This window comes from Toxorhynchites rutilus, chromosome 3 (genome assembly GCF_029784135.1).
Source record: "Toxorhynchites rutilus septentrionalis strain SRP chromosome 3, ASM2978413v1, whole genome shotgun sequence".
Taxonomy (NCBI): domain Eukaryota; kingdom Metazoa; phylum Arthropoda; class Insecta; order Diptera; family Culicidae; genus Toxorhynchites; species Toxorhynchites rutilus.
In genome coordinates, this window is record NC_073746.1 from 121,300,124 (window position 1) to 121,319,094 (window position 18,971).

Here is an 18,971-nt window from a genome sequence, read left to right on the forward strand (position 1 = left end):
CCCATTTGCAACAACGAAATTTATATTGATTTTCTTTATTTAATTTTTCTACTTTACGACAAAAATATATTCTTTTTTTCATTTTAAATTTAACGTTCACGAGAACTAACATGTCAGATTCGTAAATTAAATACATCGGGAAAGGAATACAAGGAATGGTTTGTTTTTTTTTCATTTTTGTCGGTGGTTCTCGACTTGGCGGTCTATACCTTGGTACGTCAAACACAATTATGAACACAAGAGTCACGAACGTTGCACGTATGCGTAGATCGTTAAAAACATTAAAACATACAGTAGAACCCCCATTTTCTGCGAGCGGATGATCCGCGGTGCGGTTTATCCACGAAAGCGAATTTCATAGTAATTCTATGAATCTACCCTAAATTTGACAATGAGTGGTTGGTTTGAAGCTCGATAATCAAAATTCTATTTCCATGTTATCGAATAGATATCATCGAATCAGATGTCACCGATAACAGAGATAGTGAAATAGCCTCTGCGCTGTCCCCCAATGTCTATATGGTGTCGCAGTCGATCATTGTTTTATCGGGTAGAGAAGGGCGCTGATGCGTTGTTAGAGATAAAAATCAAAGGATGGAAAAACATGATTATTTTCTCTACCCAAATTAATTGTCTATCGAAACTGTGCGAAACTGCGGTGCAATAAAACCCACTGATAAGACAGATAATCAGAGAATATATTATACTGCTTCACAACAAGTAGCAGGAAAACGAGAAAGAAAATCATGCTGGGGCAGGTCGAGAATCGATAACGGAGTTTGGCACGATCCGCGGAATTCCTCCCTACCGTCGAGTGTTGGGATTCGCATCATAAACCCAACTGTGGCAGGCAGCTAAAACACAGCGCACACACATACACACGCACATTCGTCCATCGCCTCGCGCCTTTGAACTCCCGCTTATACGTGCCGCCACCCACTACAGCGCGAACACACAAATACATCAACGGAGGGCAGGTTAAATGTCTCCCTCTTCCTGCTGGGTTTTGCGGATCATTCTCTGCTCTCTTATCTCGCGCTCTCGTAGTTATCCCGATATTTTCTGGTGTATACTTTTTGGAACAGGTTTATTCACTGTACCTCTTCTGCAAACTCTGCTGATTTTTGCTGGCCAAAGTGCCAATAAAACCGCATGCGAGAGGACAACGCACATTACATTGCTAACCCTGCCCAACAACACCACTGATGAAGGCTACATGGGAAAAGTGTGTGCCGGGGGGTTTTTCGCTACCCCGTTGCTCATCTTTACATCTTCAGGTTTCTACAAAATTTAAAGTATGGATTTATTGACACATTTATCAAGTCCGTTCTAAGAGAAGGATTTTCAAGTGGCTCAGGTCAGGTCATCATTGTTCTCTGTACTTTTTTTGTTATCAGATTTATATGCGGTTTTAGAACTCCGATGGCCAATGTTCTCAACGGATTTATAGGGAATGGATTGCTAATTTTGATCGTATTTCGCAAATTGTGCCGTTGTACCGTTTCAAAAAGATTTTCAAGTAGCCATGTGTTTCTCCGTGTTTTTTTTTGATACCAATATTGATTTTTTGTGATTTTTTTACTTTGCACAGGATCATTATTTGAAATATCAAACTTGAACCTGAGAGAGTATGAGGATTAGACAAAGAAATGGACAATAGTTCACACTCTAGCTCGAGACCTTCGATTGAATTCTGCAGACAAGCAATTGAGCCAGCAAATCAAGCTACCAATTCTAAACCTTCTAAAATCAAACGACCAGAGACGTTCATACAGTGATGACGATGATGTCGATTTCACAGGATTCGCGAGCTCTTTAACAATTTGCCACGAGAGACTGGCAGTCTTTTGCCTAACATCTATTTTATGATACTGAATCTTCTTCTTTACAGTCTGGGTTGTTTGCTAACATAAACTGTATAGAATAAACATTATGTTTGCGATGATCTCAGCATAGTGGTACAGATCCATTATCTTCTATAACTCGAAAATTAGATCACCGCCGTATCAGGGGAAACTTCCCCAGAATATTTCCTTTTCCATGTTTGATCGTTTTGTTTGTGTATTGTGGCTTGAAAAATGAATCAATAAGAGGATGAACGTTTCTCGTCGGATCCCTTCAGGTTCACTTTTGTATTGTCTAACAAAAGAATAATATTAAACCAGTTCTTACCATTTTCAGGGCCAACCGCGTTTGGAGATGCTTCCGTGCTTCTCAACAAGGCATCTCTGAACTGTTCTAAAACTAACGGACAAGCTTAGCTCGTCTCTTATTTTAATTGCTGGTTCAAGTGATCAATGTTAAACAGTCGTTTGGTGCGACTATAGTTCTTGGCTTAGCTTCTTAGGCTCGCAGCAATCTCTCGCTAAGTTAATATGTACCCTTCAAACTATGTTCTTTTTTTCAAATTATTCCTGAAATTGAAACATTTCCGAATTATTTGAGTATAATTTCAAAGATCAAATCAATACGGTTCTACAAACGCCATTGCATTTTGGGTTTGCTCAATTTCCATCTGTGTCCACACATCGATAGATCTGTTGACTGTTGTGATCAACTGTGTCTTACTCAGTGAGCTATGTTCACTAGTGAAGAACAAATTGCCAGGCGATGTCGTAGCTATTTACAGCTGAACCAGTGATCCGCTCAAAAGAAGGACAATGAATTGAAGCCTTTCTTTGGAAACTGTCATATTGACGCTGACGAAATGTTTTGATTAAACAAACAAACAAAATTACTGCATGAGGATCGAGGTCAATACCATATTCGACTAGCTGAAACGAAATCTCCAAAATCAAATCGATGATGTCGCTGAGAGCTCCAGTTGTCTGGAAAATCGTTCGTATTGAAGAGCGTTATGCTTCCCACATTGCAAGCGTTTGCGTTCGGGTAGATTATCCGTTGTCTCACACTAATGGAGTTCAATGCAGTTCGTTTGAGAGATGAGCTCTACTCCAAATATCTCATGAAACGAGATCTCAATCTCCAGCACGTCGGGATCGATTCTACTCATTGTATCAACATCAATGAAAACCTAACTGCGGATGCCAAAGCGAAGAAACGGGCAGCTTTGAAAATGCAATAAGAGGGAAAAAACTAGTTGCAATTTCAAAAAAAAAAAACTGGGATCTTACATGCCAAAAAAAACTATTAATGGGCCCCCCATCCCACAGATGTCAATCGAACAGCTGTCCAAGTTGTAGAGTTCTCTATTCTACGTTGTTTTCCCCTTTTTTTGTATTTGCAAATTATTGTCTGAAAATGAAGATTTTTTTTCTTTATGAACACGTTTGTCGCCCCGTCTCCAGATAATCCAAATTGAATAGGGTTTTAAAAGAAATTTTATAGAATAGGTAAATGTAACTATAGGATATGTAAAAAAATCATAATTCATAACCATATTATTATAATGTTTATGCTATATTCTTTATTAATTTATAGTACTAGTGATTTGTACTACGGTTTTTTGCTAAACCCATATAATATGACTTTGGCATGTATTATTTTCGTTAATTCGTTTTCAAAACAAACAAAATATTGTAAGATCATGTAAAAATTGTCTACAAACTAAGTTTGAAGATTTAATAATTTATCCGCAAGTTGGGCCCCGCAAGAAACTCGCATTGGGCGACGAAATTTTCAGTCGTGATTTTGGAGGTCTAGTCATCGACACCTATTGATGAAGTTCTTATTTGAAACTTTCAAGATACTGTATAAGTTGTGTTACGTGAACCAACTTGTTAGAAGAATGACTAATATTTCAGTAAAAAGTGTCCAAATATAAGTTTTCTGAAAATCGAAAAATCACACAAGGGGTAAAAAAAATGTTGATGCCATTAGTGCCAGAGTGTTGATATTTGACAAAAAATATGTCTAGATGACAATATTTCTTGACGTTTCATGCAATTTGGCATCAAAATTTTTTTTTGAAAACCCCGATTTCCTTTACACCTCTCTTGGGTGATTTTTCGGTTTTCAAAAAAGTCAAACTAGCCATGCATATGCGACACTATTAAATGAAGTTCGATTGAGACAAAATTTTGCATAGGGTAGTTTTTCGTGGGAATCAACATTTTTAATAAAGTCCCGTTTGAAAATTCGAAGGTCATTTTTTTCCCATACATCCATACTTCGCTCAACGGCGGTATGTCGGAAAAAATAATTGGAGATAGATTTCTCACATACTTTGATGGATGTACACGTCAATCGGTTGTGGAAAGGACGATTATGATTCGCTGTTCCCACAACCAACTGACCATCGTCAGCAACGTTTGACTGATTTTTTTTCAAAAATTAAGCCGTTGGCAATGTTTTTTCATCAAGTGCACACATTTTGTACAGATCTGGTTTTCCTAGTGTAGGCGCCATATTGAACATTTTTCCTTCTGACGCTTACGTCAAAATGCGAAAACATTGAGGACCAAACATATTTGAAACGGAGAAATACACTCGAAAAAAAAAATAGAGAAACAGAGCGCGATGTCGGAATTTCAAGTGATTTTTGACATACTGTAACTTCGTGAATAATCAACGCATATCAACGCGCATCATTTTGAAGCTACAACTTTCAGATATTATAATATTTTACGTACATATTTTTGTCTTGGTGTGTGTAGGTGTAGTGGGCAACAATATCGGGAAGAAATGGAGAATCAATTTTTATTTGTTTTTCAAGAATATTTTGGACTAATCTAATTGTTTGCCAACCAACTCAATAGCAAATCCAATTAACCTTATCAACCAGCTTTTATTTGATTCCAAGAACATTCCTGTAGGACCTTCCCAAACATGGATATTTCAGTTTAAATGAAATATTACCCCTTCGCCTTTGATGAATAATTCAACAAACAACCATCGCACCACAAATCGAAAGGCGTTAATAATTCTTTTCCGGTTAAACGAAGTTGTATGATAACACATTATTCGAAAGATGTAAATGTCTAATATGTTTGTTAAGCCAACATTAATCCTACGTCCACCTTGCGGTTGTATCAAATATATAACCCACTTCTAGTTTTTTGTTACAATTACCTGCTTAATTTCCGAAATGTTCTATAGTCCGCGTTAATTTATAAATGATTTCTTAGCCTTAAAGGGCAATACGGAAAGAAAACAGACGGCATGTTAATTGTGAATACACTAATTTATAAAAATGACTCAGCGAAATCTTCTCGGAAGTACCCAGCGCAAATAGTACCCCTTCCCCAAGCCCCAACAATTGGAATGGGAGGCGATCTGGCGTAGAGGTAACATCCATACCTCTCACGCTAAGGGTCGCGAGTTCAATTCTCACTTGCGACATTCTTCCTAAAATGGAAGTAAAAGTGACGAACCAGCCAAAATATAATATGTTGAAAGTCAAAAACGAACCAGCCAAAATATGTAGAGAAAAAAAAACAATTGAAATCATCGTTGATCCGGAGCAGGATTATTAACGCTTGGGAAGGAAAGGATTCCTCCTCGAAATCACACAGCAAAAATAAGACCCACTTCCCAACAATTGGAAGCGGTGATCGATTGCGGCATTCGAAAGCAATAATTTTATAACGCAGCTTTCATAAATGTTATTTCTTCGATATAGTGAAATAATATCCATAATATCTATATCAAACATTTCGTATTCTACACTATCAAATCCATAGTCAATTGCACCCATCAGTATCGAATTATCATCGATACCTCGATTTTCGCTAAATGCACCTTTCAGTTCGGCTGCAGAAACGAAATGAGAACAGAATGCATAGGCGTGTGAGCGTGACCTTTCTTATCTCACATCGCCATACGTTTAAATGGATATCCGAGTGTACGCTAGCTTATACACCCTGTCCAACTTCTATGAGACCACCCTGATTATATTTCGTTGCAACACCAAAAGTTAGAATTTCAACAAGATGCATTAGTACATTGTAGCATGCATGCTTAAGTATATTCAACGTCAATTTCGTTCAAAAGAGTTGTTTGTTTATTTAATGTGCTTAAATATGATAATTCCAGCTGTCCAGTTTCTTTAAGATCATTTCAAAATTCATAAATATTATCAGTGAATCGGTTGAATTACATGTCAACAATTGGCAACCATGCCATTTCGGATAATAACTCGAAAAATTCGTGTTGGCATACTATCTACCAAATTCTGCTGAACGTATTTCTCGATATTTTTCCATGTTTCCGAAATTACGATCTTGAGCTCTTCAATCGTGGTTGTACCGTTTCCCTCAGTGTAGATTCTGCGTACAAGGATCTCTCTAGTATTTTCAACAGGATGCAGATCTGGAGAACGAGCTGGCGAGTCCAAAAAATTAAGTTTTTGGTCCTTAATCCATTGCTTAGTTTCCTTTCTGATATTAATAGTAGCATTGTTTTGCTGGAATGTGAATTTTTCGTGACAATATCCACACAAAAACGGTAGGAGAGGATTCCAGAACACGCATGTGATTGAATGATGTGAAAGCTATCTTGAGCTTTCCTGCTGCATAGAATCTCGCCCAAACCAAGCACAACCTTCCTCCGAAATTCCTGGTTGAAAAATACTAGTCCTCTTTCCGTAAATCACGCCAGTACCCGTTAAAACCATCAGGACCATCCAAATTGAACTTTTTTTCGTTAGTGAAGATAATCTATACATTGAAGAACTTTTTGTTATGATATATATCAAAATGTATTCTTTTGGGATCATTGTTTTTCATAATATACCATGCCCCACTGTCAGTTCATTTGAACTTTGGCAAATCTAAGACGTCTTCCGATGTGATATGGTGAAAGATTAGGAGCTCTAACCTTCGCTTATCCCGGTCAGAAAGCTTCAATTTACGCGGAACTCTCTCCTTCTCACCGTATCATTGAGGATTCGCCAAATAATTGAACACTACTTGATGCGATCGTCCAATCCGACGAACAATTTCTCTGATACTAACATTTTCTTGGTGAAATGCATCGCTTTATCTTTCTTCTCTCTCCGTGAGCACTTTTCCCTTCGAAGTTTTCCTGATTTATTGATCAAAACAACTAAAACAACGGAAAATGTAACTGGTCCTATGCATACTTGACACTTGAAAATTACAAAAACATTCGTTTACGCTCAGCACTTGCTCACATCATATGAAAAACATTCAATGTATGGTAGTCACCAATACCTACACACTAGAATATAAATTGAAGCATTGTTACAATGACACAAATCAGCAAGATCATACCCTGGTCTTATAGAAGTTGGACAAAGTGTATTGTTAACCAGCTGGAGGTTTATGAGCACCACACGAAATCATCCAAATGAAAAAAGATTGCTCATCGAGCCGAGAACGAAACAGCATCGTTATTAGTCAAAAAATGAGATGATACCCTCACAACGGTCTCATGCATCACATTTTTTGCCAGAAAGTTGGATAGTATTATTCGGTATAATTGGGCCGTTACAAAACGTTTATGTGAAGAAAATTCCCAAGAGGTATGAACCCCGGGAATTTGCGCCATGATGAAGCATCGTTGCATCAATATTCGAAAATGCTTCCACTTCGAAACAAAATTTTAATTGTACATGCATTTCAGGGACGTTCATCAAGACGGTACTCTATGTATTGATGGCGAATCCCAATGTTTAAGATCTCTCGCCGCCAATATCGTAGTTTTTATTTATGTCGGAAACAAGTTTCACAAGATTATGTTTTCTTCTATAAATAGAAACATTGATCTCAATTTTGGTAACAAGTAAAAATTATTGGTCTTCATTGTTGCATGGGAATATTTCGATTCTAATCTTTAAATAATGTTTTATGTCCCTACTATATGAACTAAACCAATTCAATAATAAAGAAAATTCTCATAATTGTGAGAAAATAATATGAACTTTATGAGAACACTTTTTCTATCGGTTGGGTAGAGTTGATATTTGACTCATATGCAAAAACCTCGACTCTCGTTCACTGTATCAGCAGAAATTTCAGTAAATAAAATCAGAAATAAAATCGTCTTTGTAACAAAGTAAATTAAAACTAAAGGTCGATGATCTTTGTAGTTGAAATGCTTCTACGTATAATAGAAAAAAACAATCAATCCATTTCATACAGTTTACCTTCTAACAAAGATAATATCCGAGACAATGTCAAATCTGTTGACCTCTTATCTATCATTCGATGCCGTACATAATTATATTAATATCTATCATCATGGTACACGGACTCAAACAGTCATTCGAAACTTACACAATCGACCCCGTTGTTACCCTGCACAAAAATCATCGCGGCAATCGATACACAGTACAGCAAATTTGTAGGTAAGTGAACTGGTAACGACGACGGTGCTGTTGAGCAAACGCAGTCTCCGCGATACTGGCCATGATCTTTTCGCTGGGTGCTTCCCCCTTTGCAAGTTGACCAGAGCAAGTATTTGCGCTCAAGCATCACGCAGCCGTTCGTTCAGTTTAAGCCGTGTGGTTGTTTCCCATTGTTTCTTTCTCCACTCGAGCTAAGCATAAACCAAGTTGATTGGTGCTGGAGCTCTTCTACCTACAATTTGCTTCTTTCGCTCTCTCTGGGCAGCAATTTTTGTCCGTTTATTTCATTATTTCATGGTCGATTCCCACATGCTTCTTTCTCTCGCGCATTTCACCGCCAAATAGCAGCTCTCTAGTAGCGGCGATCGTGGTTTTCACGGGGTCAGTAGCGTCCAAATCCAATAGCACCAAAACCATTAACTTCTGCAGGAAATTTCTTGCTGTTCACCTCGACCAAAATAGCAGTATGGGAGATGATAAAATTGGAGAGCCCAATAGTGGTCACGTCTGGCAACAGTGTCTTTTATGGCAGAAACCTGCTGATTTTCTTAGCGTGCTCTTCCGCCCCACAAGAGGAAAAGAAAAAAAAACTCTAAAAAGAGGTGCCGAAAAAAATGAAAAACCGGTACACTTCTTCTGATTCTTGTTGGCTCAAGCAACTGAACTTTTCCCCTTCTTTTTTCGATGTAAGCTGTGATTCTTCTTATTGGAGATGATGATCAGCATTTTTTCTGGCTGCTCTTCGGTCCCAGCCCTGGTCACCGAGTAATTACTATAGTACACACCTGAGACCCCGGAGAGGGAAGCAGGGGGTCCACATTTGGAGAAAGATTCGAGAAGAGGTCGAAAAACTGCATTTAATTAAAAGGCAATTACTTTTTCTCTACCCATGATCATATGGGATGACCGAGGGAAGGTACTCGAAGGTTAGCGAAGTGTTGGACCCACCAAAGTCTTTTGACACACATCGGAGACAAATGAGAAACCGCGAGAAGCGTCAGGAAAAGAATTTCGACAATTATTTACCTACGTTTCAGTCAAACATTACTTAGGGATAGCGCAACAAGTATTAATATTGCCAAATACTTTGTCACTGGAGGACATCACAAAAATGTAGAGAAATAATTGATATCCTGAAACTGCAATTCAACTGATTCTGGAACTTTTCCAAAAGGTAATAAAATATTCGGAACATGGTGTGTTGTATTTCAGTTTTCTTTCCTTTTTACCAGTATATCAGCGCATGTCTGACTCCTTTTTGTTTGTTCTCTCTCCTGCTATATTTGGTTGAGGAGTGCATCAGCGCAGCGGCAGCGGCAGGAAATAACAACGGCAGGAAAGCAGGTTTCACACATTTCCCATGGATCGAAGTTCGCTTAGCAACAACAGAATAAACTTCTGATTGGCAGTGCTGGCAAATTATCTGGACTAACAAAGCGATTGCAATTATTTATAGTCAAAATGTTGTATAATGAAAAAAAAGACTTTCATTATTATCATTTTCTCAAATTTGTAAGGGTCATTCCTGTATTATTGGTACAACTTTTTAAAACATTTGTGGGTTTCATATTATAGCCACTTTAGACATTTCCTGTTCCAGATTCCTGAAAAGGTGTCGGTCTATCGGTCATACAGAGGAAACATAAATTTCTGCATTACTCGAGAATTAATCAAGCAAATGAAACCAAATCTGGCATGTGGAGGTTTTAAGGTGCAATAAATGTTTTTACGGTGGTTAGATACTCCACCCCCCTCTATAACGGGGAGCTGCCATACAACTGAAAGACAAATTTCTGCATAACTCGAAGGAAATGAAGCCGAATTTAGCATGTGAAGATTTTAGGGGACACGAAACGTTTCTGTGGTGAATAGACACTCCTCCCCCCTCTCTAATGGGAGAAGAGGGAGGGGTCTGTCTTCATTCTAGCATATTTTCTGTATCGAACATTTATTCCATGTAACGGAGAAACATGTTATTTGCAAGTGGTTGAAAAATCTTGAACGAGAATTGTCTGAAAATAATCTGATATTATAATGATGAGTTTTGGTAGAAGTACTAGGTTTTTTTTAGTAAAAGGTGAATTCAACGGGGTCGATTAGAAGATCAATCAATGAATAGTTCTGTGATTGGGCTCATGAACTTGTGCTTTGTAAGAAAACGTGAATGTTTGAAGGTATTGATAACAAAAAACAAATTTTGGGCGGGATGAAGTTTGCCGGGTCAGCTAGTACAGAATAAAAATGTAAATTTCAGCTGAATACCCGACCATGCAAACATACTAAAAGTGCGGTGCACAAATTACGTGATGCTAAAAAAAAGAGCTTTGGTTCGTTTCTACCGGATTATCCAGAGCGGAAGTTTTCAATCGCATTGTGGATGATCTCAAACATGTTTGCAGAAAACTACTTCATTTTCTTGGATTGCCTCCGTTCGATACAGGCTCTTGATCGATGAAACCTGGTAGATACCAATCTACGTTACATTTCGCTACTTCCAAAAGGCTCTGGGATTTCCTTAGGTTACGAGCAAACCACTCGGCTCAACATCGTACTAATTCCGCTTCATCGATTTTGAAGTTTGCGAACTCAATATATTCTGCTTTGAGGGAATATCCGTCGATCACTAGATTATTCCACACATCAGCCAACGATTAAAAAAATGTTAAAATGTTTCGTTTCCAGTTGAGATGAACATGATCATGAAGAAGTATTGAACCTTATAACTCCCGGGGAAGAGGAGCCATCCGACGTTCAACGATTGAAAGCACTGCGTTCTGGAGCACTTGTAGTAACGCGTATTAGATCAAGATTAAATTGATTAAACTGATAAATCGAAAATATCTATGACCTTTCTAAAACGGATTCTCGTCTGGTTCTGCATTCAAAATTATTATGATTTCTGGCTTGACTATTCCTTAAAATATAAGATTCCTTTTAAAATCGTGTCCATGAGAAAATGAGTTCAATGCAACGCACATTGGACCACTGTATTAAACTGCTTCAGTATGACCAAGGTGCCCCAGCATCCTGCGATAACACACGGAATAAGCTTTTGTTTAGCATCCATGAATTTTTTCATGGCTGCTAAACTGTGTTTTTGGTCTGAGAAAATCTAAATCACATACACTGTACTAAAAATACATTGCTTTATTGAAATGCAATGGAAATTTATTCAGTTAAAAGGGGATGCTTGTTCACATTGGGTAACGTAAATACCTTCATTATAATATATTTCAGGTACACACAAAAATGTAATAGTAGTAATGAATTAAAGGACAGCATAAAGGGTGTGTCACATCAAAGCCATGCTTCACTGTCAATTTTTCGTAAATTTGGAAAAATGTCGTCGACCGAAAAAGAGCGTCGTGAATTAATCCTGTGCACTCATTTCGAGAATCCGGAGTTGTCACATCGGGACATCGGTAAGATGCTGGGAATCGTCCAATCCACGGTCAGCAGAGTACTAAAACGATACTTCGAGAACCTAACCATCGACCGGAAGGTGAAGAACGGCAAAAATGGATGCTCCGTCAGTGAAAAAGATCACAAGCGCTTAGTTAAGCAGTTTAGACGTGATCCGAGAAGTTCGGTCCGGGATGTCGCCAATAAGCTGAATTTGTCAAGTTCATTCGTCCAGCGGACCAAGCAGCGGGAGGTCCTTCGTACATACAAGGTTCAGAAGGCTCCTAACCGCGACGAAAGGCAAAACATGGTGGGGAAGACGCGAGCCCGGAAGCTGTACACCGAAATGCTGACGAAGCCGCATTGCCTCGTAATGGACGACGAAACCTACATCAAAGCGGACTTTCGTCAGCTGCCGGGCCTGTTGTTCTTCTCTGCAGAGGACAAATTCAGCGTTCCGGAGGAGATTCACAAGCAGAAACTATCCAAGTTTGCCAAAAAGTACATGGTGTGGCAAACGATCTGCTCTTGCGGAAAGCGGAGCGCCCCCTTCGTGATGACCGGCACGGTAAACGGGCAGGTTTACCTTATGGAGTGCCTACAGAAGCGCTTACTACCACTATTGAAGCAGCACGAGGGCCCGACCATCTTCTGGCCGGATCTCGCTTCGTGTCACTATTCAAAGGACGTGTTGGAGTGGTACGAAGCCAACGGGGTCACCTTCGTGCCAAAAGAAATGAACCCGCCCAACGCGCCAGAGCTTCGCCCAATAGAGAAATATTGGGCGATTATGAAGCAGGCCCTCCGGAAGAACCCAAAAGTTGTCAAATCGGAGGCGGACTTCAAGAGAAAATGGATTTATGTTCAAAAAAAACTACAACCTGACGTTGTATAGAACCTTATGGACGGGGTAAAGAGGAAGGTGCGAGCATACGGGCTTGGGCTCGAAGTATGAATAAAAAGAAAATGCCAAAAATTGTTTAATAGTTTTTATTTTACTGTCTAAAATTTTAAGCTCCTGTCCATATCCTAAGCTTATGCTTAGGATATCGACAGGACAGGATTTTTTTCCTTCTAAACAAATTCATCAGGTATGTCTTTTTTTAAGTTTATATTTTTTATACAAACTTTGGTCGTTTAACCATTTGATGGCTCAGCAGATGGTCCTAAAAACTATTGTTCTGTTCTCGCCCAGTACAGTAGCCTCTATTTCTACATCCCCATTTTCAATTCATAAATTTCAAAGGAACTGTATTTTCACGACAGTATTAGTGCACTTTTGGAATTTATATTCTCTGTGCTTTAGTAAAAAAAAAGATAAAATGTTATTTATTTATTATAACGTCATATGAATAAAATAGGTGAGATGGAGCCAAGCCATTCTTGCAACGTTATTGAAAATAATGTAATCTGGTTTAAAAAAAATCTAAAAAAATATTTAGAAATACAGTTTATTATGTAGATATGGTACCCCTGTTTGATATGCATCTATCGGTGCTTGCTAACTGGCTTCTGCTAAACCCGTTAAAACACATGGGAAAACACCTTATTCGGTCCCAGAATCGAAGTTAGCTGCTCAAGCATATAGGGGCCAGTGAATTTATTTAGGAACTAGCTGACCCGGCAAACCTAAAATTTGTTTTTTTGTTATCAATACCTTCAAACATTCACGTTTCCTTATTATGAGCAAGCTCATGGGTCCAATCGCAGAACTGTTCATTGATTGATCTTCTAATCGACTCCGTTGAATTTACCTTTTACTATAAAATTCCTAGTACTTCTACCTTCTTCCACTTGCAAATAACACGTTCCTCCGTTACATGGAATAAATGTTTTATACAGAAAATGTGATAGAATAAAGACAACTCTAAATCGGAAAACTCCTTCCTCGAGTTCTGCTCTTATCAACACATCCGGTGATCCTTTTTTTGGTATGGATAGAAGAAGATACAGGAGAGCGTTTCATCACATTAAAATTCATTTCCAGTTTCGAACAAAGATCAATTTCGCTAGCGCAAACATCAAATGGACTAACAGCACTTGTCACTATGTAATTGTAGAACATATGGGAATTGGGAATGGGAATTTTTCAGAATTTTCCCTTTTTCCTTTAGAGTTTTCCGAAAATTTTCAATTTTCGTGTTTGGTTGAAATATGTGTAATATTTATGTAGGACCCCCTCTCCATTCCAGAGGAGGGAGGGGCGTCATACCATTATAGAAACATTTCTCATACCCAAAAACCCTCACATCCCAAATTGTGCTTGATTAGTTCTCGAGTTATGCAGAAGTTTGTGTTTCGTTTGTATGGCAGCCCATCCTTAGAGAGCGGGAGGAGTGTCTAACCCTCATAGAAACATTTATTGTACCCTAAAACCTCCACATGCCAAATTTGGTTTCATTTTCTTGATTAATCCTCCAGTAATTCAGAAATTTGTCTTCCAGTTGTATGGCACTCAACACAAAAAAATAAAATTATTCCTCTCGCGATCAATACTACGCTTCATGTATTACAAACCTGTCCATATTAACCCTACTATATGTCCATATTACCCGCATCAAAACAATGGTGTACTTTTCGGTCTGTTTTAATTTCAGTAAAAAACATCGAAAAACACTTTTTTGTGAAATATTTGGCCAATTAGATAGAAAAACAGTATATTGAATTGTAAGAAACTAATAAAGTTTTGGGAAACATGAGTTTCCAAAGATATAATTGAAGTCCTTCATAACATGTCCTTTTTACCCCCACCTCCCCTGTAACCATTTTTTGCATCTATAAATCTCTCCGAAAAAGGAAATAGTGACATTCAAATATGAATGGAGAAATGCGGAAAGTGTCGTGACTCATTAAAAATCGAGATGTGAGAGTTTGTACTACTCAATCCTTTTTTCTTAGGGGCCACAAATATGTGTTAATCATGGTGTCGCGGTCCGCCGAAAAAGAATTAAGAAGAGTGGTGTCCAAGACACGATCGCACTGTTAACGTACGACTACCAAATTCTAACCGGCGAATAAACAAAGATAGTAAAAATTCAAGAATGAAACTCTATGGTACAAACATCTGGCTTTTATAAAATGTCAATTTGAACAGATTTAAAAACTTCTTCTTGGATGGCTCTAACGTTCCAATGGAACTTTTGCCTTCTCAACGTAGCATTACTTGCGTCATTTTTATTTGTAATACTTGGTTGATATTTCTATGCCGAATAACACGCCTTAAATGTACTCTGGAGTGGCAAGCTCTAGAATACGCGTGACCACAATGCAAGCCGGAAGAATTTTCTTTGACGAAAAATCCTCCGACCAGAACGGGAATCGAACCCAAACCCCCGGCATGATAGTGTGGGACGCTAACCACTCGGCCACGGGAGTACTTGATTTTAAAACTAACTATAAGAATTAACATGTACTGTTGATTGCTTACTGTCTAGAGTAAAAACTGAACGTCCTGAATATCTAAGTGCGTTGTCAGTATATCTTAGCCAAATTACATCTCTAACGCTCCCAAAAACATTGTTCTAAAGAACACTCAAAACGGCAACAGAAAATCCGAACCATATCGGTTATGTGTTAGGATGGTGGTATCGTGGTGGTACTTTGGAACCAATTTTTACAATCAATTTTCCTCCGAAGAATATGTATTATATATTTTGATTTCAATCGTTCATTTTGAACTACGAAAACAAGTTTTTGGGTCAATAAGTAACGCACATCACTCAAACACTTTTTGTCTTTCGAGAGTGATTTGCATATTGATTTCGTTCGGCAAACAAAGAGATATTTTCGCTCAAATCTATTCACCTTAAATGTAACGCACTCGTTTTCTTAAACTTTTTTTGAACTTACACTCCAGTACAACTGAAAAAAAAAATGGAGAAAATTACACAAAGTGCTATCTATTTTTCATTCTTCCTTCGTATTAAACAAAACATCTGTGTCTAACATCAACAATGAGAAAGATTGGTGTCTAGTAGCTTGAGCGAGACTGTGACTTGAATAATGATGATCGCCATGATGGTTTGAATTATAAAGGAATCATTCGAAATTGGCCTTAAAAGTCAATTTGAAAAAAAAAACTAAACCAAACTCTCGGCCTTCAGAAAGGCCATTTGTAAAACCTCGCTGCCATCTGTTTATTAGCTGGATAATTTATGAATCGTGAATCACGAATAGCTTGTTTATACACAACAAAATTGAAAATGGGCGGAGCGTAATTTGCAATTTCCAATTGGCCGTAGAACGTATGCTGTATTTGCTACTTCTATCTCATAGAAACGTGGCCTATTTTTTGATTTGACACTATTACTGAAAGACGTAGTCCTACGTTTAAAAATGATTTATGAAATTTTAAAAATAATTTCAAGTAAAATAATAAAGTTGAGTATAGCTGCCCTATATGAACACCTCTACCATTTCAAGGAAAAAACGTCAGAATAATTCATCCGTATTCGAGAAGCAAATTTGCAAAAATGTGTTTATATCAGCAACATTATCATTTTCCCTCCACAGAAACGGAAACACGAAACCAATGTCGTCAGCGTGTATTGCGAAATACGTATAATTCTCCGATCGAATTCAGCCCAAGTCAATTCAATCGAATCGCAGAATGGAAAATTGCATTCTTTGGGTATAAATTCGATTTCATCGGATTCTAGAATAAAGGAAGATATCATAAATCTTACATATTTCGTATCATTTAACAAAATATTCGATGTTTTTTCACTGTATGTATTCAACTACGAGATCACATTGGTTCAACAATATTTTGAGCAGCCAGCTTTTAAATGCTTACAATTTCGACATAGTTAACTGTGATTTGGTAATCGCGAATCCATTATAGTAAAAATATTAATACTGACTTTTCTCAAAATACCAAAATGACTTAAGAACGAGATGTTATTGCGGATATTTCGAGGAAACAATTCCGGGCAACTCATATGCGCCTCAAAAAATAAAACTCATTTTAATACTGTCTGTTAAAGCCATGTTGGTTCTCCAGCCAACTAGCAGCACTGTTGCCGGTACTGCTGATGAGTGAAAAAAAAGAAACTAAACGGGAACGCGACCGTCTCGAAAGAACTGAATAAAGAAAAAATGTCTGTTCATCTAGGTTACTTCCTTGTAACCTTGCAATTTTCAGTTTCTACTGTTAGTTGTTCGGCATGAAGCAATAGTAATCAACTGTCTCACATTAAACACAATTCAAGGAAAACAACTTACCCACCAAGTACTTCACTGGCCGGATAACTCAAATTGCAGCAATCATGGACCGGGCTCGAGCTCTTGTACTAGTCACCACAGAAATCTTAAACTATTCCACTCTGAACACAATCTAGCGAAATTTCTGCAAAATCAGTCTTTTTTTTGTCGTTACTTCTTTGTGCGGTATGTGCCGAAAGAATGAAGAAAAATGTGGCTAATGGCAAATGGTAGAACGAACGCACTCACACACACGTATCCACTCCGTTGCGCACTCAGCGGCTCCGAACTAGTCCAGGAGTTGTGTTGCTCTCGCACCAACACAACTCTATCTGCTAGCGCAACAGCACAAAAAGAGCCTTTTCTCACCGTTTTCGCTTCTTTTTATCGTTCCGAGATTATTGCCTGTTCTGTGCGAAAGCTTTCATTTCTCCAGCATGCTCCCGCTGATCTTTCTTGAGTGCGTTATGTCCTCCAATAACGCCCACATCGATTTCGTGTTCACTGTTGAGTTCCAGGCACGCGATTCGCAAACATCATTCTTCCAAAACCACGTTGGCAAAACTCGCTATGTAGAGTAACAAAAAATGCTTTCGCGATCTTGCTTCACCTTCTTCGTTCGCGGAAATGAAATTGGAATCAGGAGGAAAAAAAGGCGCACGAAATCGAGCAAAAAAAGCAACTAAACGTACCTCCACACACGACGATAACTTCCAGCGAACTGTGTGCGGGCCAAGAGAGGAAACATATTTTGCCGGCTTTTGGCTACGCTGACAACGCAAGCTTTGCTTTGACGTTTGAACGGGTTTGTAGCTTTAGTACAACATGGCGTACTAACACAGCCCATTGGTTTGAACCAAGGCGCGTAGAAGTATATCCTAAGGTGGGCCAACTTGCTAAAACCACTCTTCAGCCATATTGGAAGTCTACTGTGTTTTGTTTGTAAACAAAATACAATACGCTTGTGTCCAAGCTCGCTCGTGATCAGTCTGTCTCTTTCACGCTTCAAGGAAATAATTCCCCTTCTGCTTTCTTCCGTACTGTTTTCATATACCGCTCCCCTAACCAACTTAGTGACGAAACGGCCTCACCTAGTACCATAGACCCGTCTTGGTTTGAACCAAGGCGTCTCTGTATGCACCAGGTGAAACAATCATATGAATTGCACTTTCAGCCATATTGGAATTGCTGTCGGTATTGTTTACAAACAGCATCAGAACGCTGCCGGCGGCTCTCTACAAACTGCTACGATGCTTCGAACGATACCTACTATGTTCGGCTTTTGCGAATTTATGTGAAAAAGAAGGGATATTCTGTAGAATTTCATTCTCATTTGCACTAATCTCGCATGTGAAAATGCAAAAATGGTGTATCCTAACAATAACAAAACAAACAACCCCCGCTCCACAAACCGTAATCCCCTTCTTATTGAAGTGATTATGTTGCTTCACCTGTTATACATTGATTTTAAGCGCCTTGGTTTGAACCAAGGCGCGTATACTGAGAGAAATAATTAGTAAATATAACGAATTTTTTGGTAAATACTACCAATCTATAGTCATATTCGACCGTACTAATAAACACATATGTCAAGCAGAACCATGATTTGGAAGCCCAATATCGGCTACATTTTCTCGCCGAAAATGCACGTATCAGAATTATATCCTTATTATACCTCCGTATTGCCTTATGGGAACAATGAAAATGGTTAATACGCGCTTTTCTCACCAATTTTCAGATATGACAATATACAAGCTTACTAATGTTATCGAGTAAAATATACTAATCTCTGGTAGGGATGCGGGTTTGTTGACAATATGTACAAAAAAATTTGTACATTCTACTAATTTTGCATTACCAAATGTATTTAGTAGTTTTCGACCGAGGATTTTTCTAAGGGTAGAAGTATATCCTAAGGTGGGCCAACTTGCTAAAACCACTCTTCAGCCATCTTGGAAGTCTACTGTGTTTTGTTTGTAAACAAAACACAATACGCTAGTGCCGAAGCTCGTTCCTGATCAGTCAGTCTCTTTCACGCTTCAAGCAAATAATTCCCCTTCTGCTTTCTTCCGTACTGTTTTCATATACCGCTCCCCTA

At 38.3% G+C, this 18,971-nt stretch overlaps 1 protein-coding gene across 2 annotated transcripts in view; it reads right to left on the minus strand.

Moving 5' to 3' along the window:
• LOC129776626 (serine/threonine-protein kinase grp) overlaps positions 1-17,604 on the minus strand; it is a 43,036-nt gene extending 25,432 nt beyond the window's left edge. Inside the window, exon 1 of one of the 2 annotated variants that reach the window (XM_055782372.1) lies at positions 16,899-17,604. The gene's annotated coding sequence lies outside the window, so the exon portion shown is untranslated. Of the gene's footprint in view, positions 1-16,894 lie in introns of both variants that reach the window. The other variant, XM_055782371.1, reaches the window with a different exon arrangement.
• Positions 17,605-18,971: the final 1,367 nt, after the last annotated feature.